This window comes from Epargyreus clarus, unplaced genomic scaffold, assembly GCF_041222505.1.
Source record: "Epargyreus clarus isolate Ecla_fem2 unplaced genomic scaffold, WU_Ecla_fem_2.2 ptg000008l, whole genome shotgun sequence".
In the NCBI taxonomy this organism is placed as follows: Eukaryota; Metazoa; Arthropoda; class Insecta; order Lepidoptera; family Hesperiidae; genus Epargyreus; species Epargyreus clarus.
The window spans coordinates 1,840,776-1,854,921 of NW_027332216.1; the positions used below are offsets into that span (position 1 = coordinate 1,840,776).

Consider the following 14,146-nt stretch of genomic DNA (forward strand, 5'->3'; position numbering starts at 1 on the left):
ATCGCTATTTGACATATTTTTTACTAAAAATTGTTACGATCTTTCGTAGGCAAATAATAAGGTACATATGTACGCACTCATTTATATATATTTTATTGTATTCGAATTTTGTGAATTTAATACTAGATCCTACGTTCATTATGTCAATGGTACACAGGATGTATTACGATACTATCTACCGCTTGGATAATGAACTTCCCGTACTAATGTCCTCTAGGGACTAAGTTTGAACCAGTTTCTAAATTACCAACAACCATTAATGATATGTGCCGATCACACGATGAAACTGACTTGGCTCTATAATTTCAGTTCCGTTGCCTTTGAGGATTAAAAAAGGTCATTTGCATAGAAAACGCTTCGTTGCTTCTTTTTTAACACGAAATAACTGTCAAATATCAAAAATAACCGTTGTTTATCTTATATATAAAATTCTCGTGTCACAATGTTAGTTACCGTACTCCTCTGAAACGGCTTTATCGATTTTCACCAAATTTTATTTGCGTATTCAGTAGGTCTGAGAATCGGCTACTATTTATTTTTCATTCCCCTAAGTGATAAGGGTTGTTTACCCTTAACATTTTTTTATTTATATGGCAACACAACTTTTGCCGGGTCAGCTAGCTAGCAGTCAGGGTTACGTTTATACCGTAACTACTACCTTTTTTTTTATAATAGCACGAAGTTGATTATACTTATTGCTATCTTTTTATTGTTAAATACGCTTATTTTTTTAGAAATATAATTGAACAACCAAAAAGATATCGTATTTTTATTCCTATATTTTAATTTGGTTTAACTTAAAGTGTAAATTTCAGGATAACAGGGGTTTGCATTGACGTATAAACAACTCATTTTAATTTCGTTGTTCTAAGGTACTCTTACACTGAAACAAGTGGCTTCTAATCACAAATATCTTTATTACTCTCTCACCCAAAATAAACACATAAAAAATAAAAAATAACCAAACAATTACCAGATAAAAACTGCATTTCGGTTGAAACCGGTTTAGTGCGGATAAAACCGCTTCCCGCCCACAGCTGATACGGTGTTGTTCAACCGATATCATGTCTGATAGTGCGGTGCACACGTAACTGATGTAGCTTATCCGGAAGCGATCGAATCTCGGATGTATCAAAAATGATCGATCGTATAATGCCATGTTATTGACCGTTAGCAACTACTGATAATACGCAATAAGTGTCAACAACAACATTGACATTTAGAAAGTATTGATAGCGATAATGAAAGAAGAAAACAAAGAAAAGATGGATGCTAAGTTTTTGGCCGATATTTTTAAGTTAAGGTCGTGCGATCCGGTAGGATTTTTAGGTAAATCTATTCAAACTTAATACGATAAAACTAATACGACTTAAAGTGGAGACACAAGTAGGCGGGTACTATGCAATTTACCGCTAATATTTCCTAACACATTGAAACTGCATAGGTACTTAAAAGTGAATTTACCACATGGTAACCATTCACTAATATGCATACATCTTCTTCCAAGTCCAAATAGGTTTAGTTCTATCGGAAGTCTGCTACAGATGCGTTGTTACCGGTAAGACTAAGTAATTCGAATGCCCTGTGTTTGCCTTAGGCAAATGGCCTTTCCACAGTCGCAGAACCAGAGCACTGCGCTACACTGCTGTTATTACCACGAAATAAGCGAAAATCAGAATCATCTACCTTTCAGTATTTCCTGATAGGATTACTTCTTTGGCCTCCATCTTCGTGCAAAACGTGGAAAGAACTTCCTCCTGAAGTATTCCCTGAGCGCTATGATATAGGGATTTTCAAGAGGGATGTAAAAAGAGTTCTCCTTCAAAGCCGGCGATGCATTGGCGACTCCTCTGGTGTTGCAAATGTCCATAGGCGACGGTGACTGCTTTCCACCAGGTAGCCCGTGTGCCTTATCGTTAGGTATAAATAAAAAAATCTTAATTTGGACGAACTTAAAGTATTTATAAAAATCAAATGCATAATGAAATAGTACATGGTTGTGTCCAAAGCAATTCAAGGAAGATTTCCATAGACGCATTATCGTTAAATGCAAATTCGTTAGTGGTTAACTCAATGTGTTCCTTGTCTCTTTGGACACAGGATTGTTATTAGTGCTCTAAGTTGTTTTGTTTCAATTTAAAACAATGGCTTATATTATTACTCTTCATTGCATTAATGGAGACTTGAATCTTTGATACGGCATCACATTCTTGTCATCGAAATCATTATCGCTGCTTTGACTGCGATTTCTTTATGTCCCACTGCTGGGCAGACGTGTCTTCCTACAACTGGGAAAGACTTGATGTAAACTCTATCGCGCGGCTCCAATGCAGAGCTGTTTGTGAATTTCTTTAAAATACACCACAAATAGTTTATATTATAACATTTTCTTAGTCTAAAATATAAGCTGAAAACTGACAACCTGAAAAATTACCATATAAAAGTGATAAGGTGCTATTAAAATTATTTCACTGTTACCTGAATAATAATTAAGATACATACAAATTGAACTTTATCGTAAGTTAAGGCTTTAATTTGATTTGTGATGACTTAAAATATATTGAATACCTACTCGTACGTATCGTGTTAGAAAACTATTAAAATTATTCTATTATTATATGTATTATTATTATTATATTGTGTTATTTTCATGATGTCTTGTTTTAATAATAATACGTTATTATTAACATAATAAAAGGCTGGTAAGATTTTGAGTTAGCATAAAAAAGGAAAAAAAGATGTCTTGACGTTTGAGTTGTATTTTGAGCGGGAATAATGCTTGTTTCTCGAAGAATTGTTATATTGTTAACAACTCTTACGTTACTTTTTAACATAATGTTATTTCTAATTCCAAGAGCCTATATGCATTCCGTTATTGAATTCTAAACTTTCTTGGAACGCTCAACAGTTACGCAAACTCATTATTTATAAAAACATTGGCGCAATATTGGTATTCAAATTTCATACACTTCGCGTATTATCGTGTGCGCAAATGTGTTTATATTTTAAATCCTGGATTGTGGCCAATTTCGTGTCGTTTTGCCGAAAACTAGACGGGATTCTTGTATAAACTGAAGGTCTGGCTCGCTAATTATAAACGATATTATGATGACTAACCTCGAATGTGAAAACAGTTAAGGTAAGTACTACCTACGTTTTCACATTTTCATTTAGTTTTTATGTCCTTAGGATCTGTTGTCTCCTTTTTATTTTTTACTCTGGAAAAATACCCTTATATACCTTGTATAACTAACTCACACACATACCTGAATCTGTAAATAATACCGATATATAATTCGGTACAGTTTAAAAATTGTTCTCGCATTCTTTTTTATATTTTTTCTTTTAATGAGTGCTAGTGTTGAATTTTATGCCAGTATAATTATTTTAAGTTATGAAAGCACAACAGGAACATATATTTTTTTAATTTTTAATGATTAAAATTAGCTGCCATATGTTATGGTAGAGTTAATACAAGTAACATGAATAGTACATTACAATACGAGTCAGAAAAACATTTTTCGTCCGCGTGTTGTATAAAATTTTATATTACGGGGTCGGAAATGGGGGTCTTGCGCACGCGAAGCGTGCGTAAAACGTCAATTTACGCACGCCGTGATATAAAATACATTACTTCATAAAAACCAACAGTTTTAATCTGTCTGTCGATACATATAATGCAATTATTACGGTCTGTTATCAATTTAATTCACCACGACACAATAAGTCTTATTCGTACATCGTTTTGAAGATGTAGATTTTAGAATGTCTATTTTGCTTTTTAATTGATCGGCTATAATTTTTAAGTTCAATTTTTAGTTTTCTTTTGAATTGTACTTCAATTGTTCTATTATTTTGCAATACAAATTTCGATAAAAACATATAAGTATTTAAAATGTATTATCTCGTGGAGTCCGTTAATCTGTAAATTCTGAAACACACTGTATATAAGCGTCTAAAACGTCAAAGTGTCCCGTCTAGAGTCTCCATTTCATAACTAAATTCTGCGACACCCTGTATCCATACGGTACAAGTATGATGAATTTCTCGCACGTGGAAGATAAAGGCAATAATTTATGGTTCACATTCGATCAATAATTCATACTGGAGCAATTCAAGCGATGTTAATAGGTTTCTGGTTCATATTCCTGCTTCTGAGATCTTGGGATCTACAGAAATATTATTAAACTAGTGGTGCCCGCGGCTTCGCCCGCATTTTAAAGATATAATATGACATACATAAAACAGAAAATTCGTACCTTCATTGGAATGATAGTGGTGCCATCTGTCGGTCTTACCAACTCCCAAACCTTCGTGGGCTCTTGGGCAACAACTTTGCAAAAGATCTGGATTGCAAAAGATTTGGATTTTACTGGAGATTGATTAAAATAATCGATTTTTTGGTTCAAAAGATCGATTCCCCGATTAATCGATCTCAGATCGCCATCCCATCCGTAGTTCCCGTGGGATTTCCGGGATAAAAACTATCCTATGTCCTTTGTCGGGTCTCAGAACATCTTTGTACAAAATTCCATTCAAATCGGTTCAGTGGTGTAGCCGTGAAGAGGAGACAGACAGACAGAGTTACTTCCACGTTTATAATATTAGTAAGGAAGTAAGGATTTGCTGACGGATACATAATTTGTTTGATCCTGATAACCTTTTTTTTCGCTATCCTGGAAAAAAGATCGAAGATAGAATCGATTCTTAGGGCCTCGATTTTTTTGTGAATCGATTTATTGCACTTCGATTCGAATCGATTCAAAAATCGATCTTTTTCGGAAAGAATTGCCTAATATAATCCCAATAAATCTATATAAACAAATATAATGTTGCAACCGTCTCCGATTGCAAGAATTGATATTTTTAAACTCATGGTTATTTAGAGTATGCCAAAAGACCCCACAAACGTAGGTAGGATCCATTACTGGAGACCGATTAAAAAAATCGACTTTTTTGGTCAAAAATATTCTCTGATTAATAGATCTAAGATCGCTATCTGGGATAAAAACTATCCTATGTCCATTCTAGGGTCTCAGACTATCTTTGTACAGAATTTCATTAAAATCGGTTCAGTGGTTTAGGCGTGAAGAAGAGACATACAGACAGACAGAGTTATTTTCGCATGTATAATATTAGTAAGGATATCGATTAAAATAATCGACTTTTAGGTCCAAAAGATCGATTCTTTGATTAATCGATCTTAGATCGCCATCCCTAGTTCCCGTGGGATTTCCGGGATAAAAACTATCCTATGTCCGTTCTCGGGTCTCAGACTATCTTTGTACAAAATTTCATTAAAATCGGTTCAGTGGTTTAGGCGTGAAGAAAAGACAACCAGACAGACAGACAGACAGACAGACAGAGTTACTTTCGGATTTATAATATTAGTAAGGATTGTCCGCAGAGATTATAGATAAGACTTTAGAATCATTCTAGAATATAGAAATATTCTGAAGTATATTCTTCGTAGTCTTAGAAAAGAGCACTAGGATTATAATACTCTTGACTAAGATGACTAAGATGATGATAAGATGCTTACCTCATATGCTAGTCAACCGTGTGAATACGGTCTTTCCACTGAAACACAAAAGTGTGGCTTGTGGCGATGATATCGGGTCGGTTATACCATATTGCATCTACCACCTTCAAAATTATTTACACGTAAAGGTAAAGAGTATGTAAACAAGCCAGTATTTTTTATTACTAAGTAACATGGTTTTGCGAATTCCTCACAGAATGTGTTCGAGATCATGCCATTGCGAAGAATATGCTCTACCAATTAAAAACAACGTAATTATTGCAAAATTGTATCATTGTATGTATTTTTTTTCTCTTTTTCTATAATTATACCGACCGTCCGTTGATAACTGATTATTAATACAGAATTACAGAATAGTAGAATATTATATACCTATACTACGATTTATTTGTATCTATTATAGTATTAAATATATTTAGTGAAGTATTAGTAAATATTGTGTGAATATTTATCCGTTAATTTTCTAATAGTCCACTCTATTATATAATACTTAGCCTAAATACTAGTCGATAAGTTGTAAGTACGGGTAAGATATGTACTTCATAATTATGTAGTGTACCTACTTGTATACAATACAGTTTGCTATAGGTACATATGGGCGGCGGGGCATTTTATAATATATAATATTAATTTTTATCATGTTAATTTTGATTGTCAATGTAGAATTAATATTTAGATTAAAATATGGACGACTTCCGGTAGTACTTCAAAACAGTTCGTTAGTCATACCAAATAAATTATATAAATTATAATAATATTAAAATATTTTTTCTCGTATTTTTAAAACAATATTTTCAATATAATGTTATTTTATTAACAGTTAAATTTATTGTGAATCACGTCACTTGTTATAACAAAACAAGTGATGTGAGAGGGTAGTTCTTACGCTGTTTGTCACTCGAGTAGTATTTAAGTCCACGCGCTGGTAGAGCGTGGTTCATTCGCATTTAATCACTCGTGTAAGCCGTTACTCTGCCCGAATTGTAAATAAAAGTGAATAAAAGTGATTCTCATATTAAAGTCGTTTTGTTCAGTTTATTAATAAAGTTCGGTATTGGGATATCGCCGACATACACAATGGTGGTAGAACCCTTCGTAGTTTCACTTCGGTGACATCAGCTCCATAGCTAACATATCTGACATATGTTATAAAAGCAGCATTTAAATATGTATATTTTTATCCTTAGCTGGAATTAGAGTACCATTCCCTACTTCACAGAATTTAGGATTGTATGCCGGACACGCAAGCATATCTAAATTTCCTCAGAACATTTTCCTTCAATCTTAAATCATAAAAAGTTTCCAAATAATCAGAGCATCACATTGAAACTCCAAGCAGAGAAGCTTAATTTAGTATTATTCCATTTAAATTCGTATAAACGTTTTAGGTATTAACTATTATCTAATCTGTGGCAACATGGCATTAATTTTGAACAAGTTTTGATTTATCTTTGTGATAAGCAAGTAAGAAACACAGAGTTCATTTTAAGTGGAAACTATCTTACATGCACACTTATTTCAATTATCTACCATACCCTGATTTTGTTGGAAAGCCTCATATAACTAAATCTACTTACATATGGATGAGACATTGTGACTAACGCAGTAAAACTGCATTTTTCAGCTTTTGATAAGAAAAAAAACATATATACGGACGAATTGAGAAACCTCCTCCTTTTTTGGGTCGGTTCAAAATATTGAATGAAGCCACAGAAGAATGATTTTATCAGTTATATTTTGAATTCTTGACAAATAAAAGAGAGAGAAAGAGAGATTTAGAGAAAATTAACGAATACTACTTAATTTACGTAATAAATAAATAAATAAGTACTTCAAACATTTTAGGGATAGTTTAGAACGGAGACGTGGCAAAACTTTATTTACGTAACAATTTCAATTGTCAAAACTGGTAACACTCTCTTGTTAGGAGCGATCTATCTATGTTTATATTTTACTCATCTAAGATTTCAGCTTTTAAATTCCGTAAAATTGTAATATGAAATAATCCTTTGATAGCTCTTACTAAAATTTATTGCCGCCAATTTAAGATTACTCAATCGATATGAAATTATAGATAAAGGTGCATATTAGAAGTCAATATATCTTGTCCGAAAATAAAACATTTCCCTATAATGTAACCAATGGCGATGAACGTGTGTCACTAATGTTATCTAGTTTAACCATAGATTAGTAAAGATACTTCGCCGCCTTGAAATTGAATGAAGTCACAAACGGCTTATTAATAAGTTCTTTTTTGAATTCTTGACAAATAAAAACATTTTTAGAGCAAATTTACGAATGAATAACTAATACTGCGTAATTTACATAATAAATAAGTAATTATTTCAAATATTTTAGGGACATTTTAGCATGGAGACGTGACAAAACTTTTTTACGCATCTATTTAAATTCTCAAAACTGGGTACATTTTCTTGTTAGGAGTGAGTAATCTGTACTAATCTATGAGTTTACCTGATATTTTATTTTAAAGCGCGTTTTGAGAGATTTTTTTTATATAAAAATAATACTAGTGTCTTCAGTTGTTGTTATTGTTATAATAAGCAGTGTGCATAAGGCCTTACAAGAACTTTGAGTACCAAGAAATTCTATGCCAGTGAACGCAACATTTATTATTATTATCATATCATTAGATAAAATTATTCACTATTTATTAGAATTGGCAGTCGGTTTACCTACTGGGTATTTTATAATGAGGAAAATGCCAAAGCAATTATAAGATTTTTATTGCTTAAAGATAAAAATACCCTCAACGTTCACATCTTCTAATTATACCAATATTTATTTTATATAAAACTGCAGTACATTTACTAATTGTCAGTTTGAAAATTTTTAGTAGATCAGACCTACCTAGGTATATTTAATTGATATGACCTTATATGAACTCCATTACTGATCCGTTAACATCTGGAGAGCGCAAAGAAAACTACATAATATTTGAATCTGAAGCGTTGAAATAATTAGTAGTTGACAAAAAAAACAAACTACATTTTAGTTTTAATTTTCTTCAAGTTATACATAATTTAGCAATAAGTTTTTTTTATAATTTACAGCCTGTTTCACCACTGGCCAATAAACTGTTTTGTAGCTTATCCACGACTTATTTGATAATTAGTTAAGGGAGACATACTTTTCGGAGTCATTCCGGCTTAGTCCCTAAGGGTGGCCATCTGTGGCCAAACTCAGGTAGGCATGTAATATTATCTGGGGTTGATCATAGATGTCCATAAGCAGCAGTAACCATTACCATCAGGTGGACTGCTTGCTCTTCTATAATTCTTATATAATAAAAAAAATCCATACTTTTGGTAAATTTGTCAAATAAGTTTATCAACAAGTAATAAACAACTATTTATTTTTGTTTTATCTATTCGTGTTAAAATTAGATCATTTGTCCATCTATGTATTTAATCCTTCACTATTTTGATAGTAATATTATAATCAGTTTGATATCAATCATAGTTCCTGTTAGGAAGTAATTATGACTTACCTCATGCGAGAATTATCATACAATATCATATGACTTATCCCCTAACTATATTATGTCATGGTATATAAGAATATCTATGAAGAGCTCTAGATGAGTTTCTTGTTAGAACACACCTTATATAGTAGGTGTAAAATTTGACTTAACTAAGTTTTACAAGGAAAACTAGTGTGTAGTCAGGTTTAAATCGTCTTCCGAGTTTGAGAGGAACAAACCTTTGAAGGAGAAAAAACGCTTTGAAGCTCGACTCTGGATGCACCACCGACATACCTATGTCTGCCTTATAACAGCAATGTTAAGTAACGCGTATGTTTTATAAATAAACAAATAAACGCTTTCTAAACTCACAGCCCCAAATTTACCAGTGTCGATTCCCTGTGTCCTGTGTGTGTGTGCCATGGATACACACATAGACAAATACACAAACACCCAGACCCAGAAATGTAAATTCATCATTTAAATCTGTCTGGCCAGGGATCGAACCCGGGACCCTTTGCGCGTCAGACCAGTATGGCGACCGCTCCGCCACGCGGGTCATCGTTTTATCCTTTGGTAACACTGGTTTGAGGAGTATGGTAAGGGAGACTTACTTATCTCGGCGTTCAAAGTTAGTCGTCAGGGGTAGCAAAGTATGTGGCCAAGGTAGGACTCAGATAGGACTATTCTTATCTGGAGTGGATTACAGGACATCTATTTATCATCGTCGCCAGTGGCCATTTACCATCAGGTTGCCTGTTTGCTTATTTGCTACTTTTCTTTAAGTAGTCACTGGCCATAGACAACGGTAACTACTTTTAAATCAAGTAAAAAAAACCGTTTAAATTTGACTTCGGTTTTACACGACTACCAAAAGGAATTTATATTTTTCATGATAATTATTCTATTCGAAATAGGACTTATTTAATTATATCTTTCAAATCACTACGTCAGTACTATAATCAAGGTATTGGTAATTTTCTCTCGGTAAACCAAGTTTTCTTATAGAGGGGATGTATAAAAATAAATAAACATGGAAGCTATGAGATATCATCGTTTGAAATTTGAAATTCCTTAACGACGTCGAATTTAAGGTCACCATAAGGATTCCAAAAATATATTAATTTCCTTACTATCGTTTTTTTTGCATTTATTCAATATCACATTCGTATTTTACGTCAAAAGTTCTACAGAAGCCACGTGACTAGATGAGCTTCCGGGGAAAAATCTTCAGTGTTTATCTGTATCGATTTTTGATAAGCGGAGTGGTAGGCGCGGAGCACGGCGTGGCAGATATTCTCAACCTTAATCCTTAATTAATAAGAACCACTTAAGCCGCGAGTTGCAACATGGACAAAAAATATAAATTTATGTCCGTGGTCCGTAAATCTTCAGTATAAGCGTGTCTGTTGGCCTGTCCAGTCGTATTTGCTATCTGTAATCAATTGATGCGTGACGTCATACATAGCTGAATCAATTCATAGTGTTATTTACGTCGAATTTTCTTTACGTTTGATTATTCGAATTGTAGATTTTAAAGCGTGATTTTCTTGTTTTTTAACAAGGAAAATTATTGCTAGTGAATTTCTTTTTTTGCTAACCCTACATTTCGATCTCGACCTAATTCCACGCTTATAAGAAGAATCAAGATATAACGAGCTTCAAATTAGAAGTACACAGTACGTATGCCTTTCTCACTATTAGTATCGGTAATATAATATTACTACATTAATTTTAAGGAGCCATAACAATGTCGTAATAAATTTTGTAACTGTCCGCGTGTATTTTGTTTCTATTACTAATTGACACGTTAAAAAACTTATAAATGTTCGTTTGATGAAGAATGAATGACTCACGTGGCGTTTGTCGTGTATAGTGTTTCAAGTTTGATCCCTGATTGCTTAATCAATCAGTTTTAAAAGTAGCAGTCCCATAATGTTTTGACTGTGGCGGTGCCACACTTATAATAATAACATTAATTGCAATATGCAATATTTGCATTAGGTAATACTTTAATTTTATTATAATATTTGAGGTTCACTTTAAGTGCCTATGAACGGATATGCCATGTATTTATTTACAATCAAGAAGACTGTTTGCCGTCGTTTAAATAAATATTCATTTACATTGTTTTTGCAAGCCTGAGTTTTTGTGTCAAGTTTACAAATGTCAACAGTGCAAAATTCTGCATTCCATGATATTTACAAAGTTAATTATAAGGTTATTTTTTATTTAATTATGTCCATTTGTTATAATTTATCTTAGACATTTAAAAAAAACTTATTAACTTCTTCGAAATTTATTTCTTTTTGCCTGGACAATCCGTCAAATTTGTAATTTTAGCAGTCAAATAAGGGTTACGAAAATATTACTAACTAGGTAACTAAATATTACTAAAGATTTCTCAAGCTTAAAAGTGTGATTTATATTTAGGTATTCACTATAGTCTTGTATATATTTGAAATTGGCTTATATATAATTGGCTTAGTCGTTAGACCATTAGTAACAAATAAAACAAGTTTTAAACAAAGTTAAAAACGAGAAATAAAATGTGAATGCTCACATACCGAATTCCGCGTAAGATGACATCATTGGTTGCAAAAATTAACTCAATGGAAATGTACAGCTGCTTTTGTATTTAACATATTATGTACAGTGTACACGCTTCGTACTCAATGACTAATGTACGAACTGTATGGTATGAACCTAATCAGGGTGCATGACGGTGATATACCTACTTAGAAATTCATTAAACATTGTTGTGTTGTGTTTTCATTGTGTGATCTTACTATATGGCTGATTTATTTAATTAGAGCACGTTCAGACGTTAACCGTTTAGAACAAAATGAAGTCAATATATAAGTTACCTTATGAACGCGCGTTTTCGAAACATTGGTAAATTAAATACTTTGCGAGTCTAATAATGCGCAAAAAACTACAATGAATGGAAATATTAATACGTCGTTAAAAATTATGAAAAGTTTTAATCATGGCATTGAATTTTTAAATAAGCCATTATCGATCATAAATGCTTGATTTGGAATATAAGGAGCTGTAACGCTTGTGATCTGAACATGCCCTAATGGGAAGTATTGACAATATTCTATATTTAAAACTATTTATTGCATACGTAATTATGTTGCAATTATGAAGCTGGAAACATGATAAGGACGGTTATAATCAATACCGATATTGTAGAGTTGAAAACATTGTTTGTTTAAACGCCCTTATCTGTAAAGGTCGGATTATAAAAAACTGTCGATAGATCATTTATTGGGAAAGACTTTTATTATAATAACCGATAATCTGGAACAGGAGGACCAGTTTGAAATTTTCAAAGTATTTTTTATAATATAGGAGTAGCAGACGAGCATGCAGACAACCTGATAGTAAGTGGCTACTGCGGCCCACTGCCGCGATTAGATATTCCTACTAAGCAGGAACGCCTCGGAAAAGTATCTCTCCCTACCCACACTCTTTAAACCAGAACACAGCAGCGTTTAGCAACTGTGTTTGGGGGCCCCCGAGATCGGGGACCCGGGGCGGACCGCCCCTTCCGACCGGTCCCATCAGTCCTCTAGAGCAGCTCAGTATAGTATTATTACAATAGGAGTATTATTAGATACATGTCTGAAGAAAGGTCGTATTAATGCGATTGCCTAGATTCCGCGTCCTTGACTCAGGGTTCAATGACCCGGTGTCATACGCGTAATCTCAAGAACTTTGTTATTTATTCTAAGCCCGGTCTTTACTCGTAAGTATTGTGGAGTAATTAAATTATAAAAGAATATAAATTGTTTACTGAGGCACAATATTAAATGTTTCATTTCATCGGTGTAGAATTCCATACTCTACGATTTGTACCCAATCTTCAATGTAGAGTATGACATGTAGAGCAGACTATAATAATAATAATAAACCTTTAATTGTATGTTAATAAGGTCATTGATCCGCATTTGTTCAATGTGGTGGATTAAAACCTAAATACTTCTCATCGTATCGTTTTTGTCCAACAGTGGGAGAATAATTAGGTAGTAGATGATAATGCTGATCACTTACGTTAACGCGTAAGAGTACATATTGGTTTGACACCTGCCTTATTGACTGTTGCCTTGCAGGGGTTCCGAATTCGATTCCTGACCAAACATAAATATATATTACATAAATATAAGATACTAAACATATGTATTGCTTAAGATTTTTCTGGCGCCTACTTTTCTTATCAAAATATTTATGTAATGAATGAGCATGAAGTGTTCAAGTTTTATTAAAATAATTGTATATGTATCGATACTTGTATAGAACATACCTACATTACTAAAATATAATAATCCTTTTGTTATTTTAATAATGACACATTTTCAATAATAATCGATCACCAACATATGTATGTTGAACAAATCCAGTAATCTTTCAGATTGATCTTGTAACGAGAGCGCATGTTCGTATCATATTGCAATGTTCGATATGCATCGCTACTTGAATTACAAGTTTGTTACAAGTAATAAATTATGATAACACAAGGTCACGAATAATCACTAAATTTGGTAGCTGGTTAAGTTCCGTTATTATTAATAAAGCTATCTGTCTACCAAAGACTTACGGTCTATGTCGGATTTTGATTTAGTAGGCAGAAATTATCAAAGTTCCAACTGTGACAAAACATTGGACTTAATGGTTTCTTTCGGTCTGTGTAACGCAGCGGGTACCATGGATCCGGGTTCGATCCCCGCACACACAGACGAATACATCTACACCTAGGCCCAGAAAAATCTTAATTTATCATGCAAATATTTGCCTGACCTAGGACCAAACCTGGTTTTCTCTGTGTCAATACTGCTGTTGCTACTACTGCTACTGCTTTCCGCCACGCTGTTCATAAATCATTATTTGAATACTTTGTTCTATATTCATTTACATAGGTATTATCGAAAAAATAGAACGATAACTTATCCATAGTATGCGAACAGTGCTGAACAAACGATAATTTGCATTGAATTATCATTAGTTTGTAACATAGTGATACTCTTAAACCAGTCATTGTTTATTTTAATATTATTATTAGGTTAATTATTTATTATCGCGTTCCCCATCAGAGAATGGTAACGTTGTTAGTGTTCTGC

General features: G+C 33.1%; 1 protein-coding gene across 2 annotated transcripts in view; it reads left to right on the forward strand.

Annotated features, from left to right (window-relative positions):
* Positions 1-14,146, forward strand: part of LOC140744094 (monocarboxylate transporter 9) — a 43,891-nt gene that overhangs the window by 21,804 nt on the left and 7,941 nt on the right. The window contains exon 1 of one of the 2 annotated variants that reach the window (XM_073075558.1): positions 10,434-10,702. The exons of the other annotated variant lie outside the window; for it this stretch is intronic. The gene's annotated coding sequence lies outside the window, so the exon portion shown is untranslated. Of the gene's footprint in view, positions 1-10,433; positions 10,703-14,146 lie in introns of those variants that run through there. 2 annotated transcript variants of the gene reach the window in all.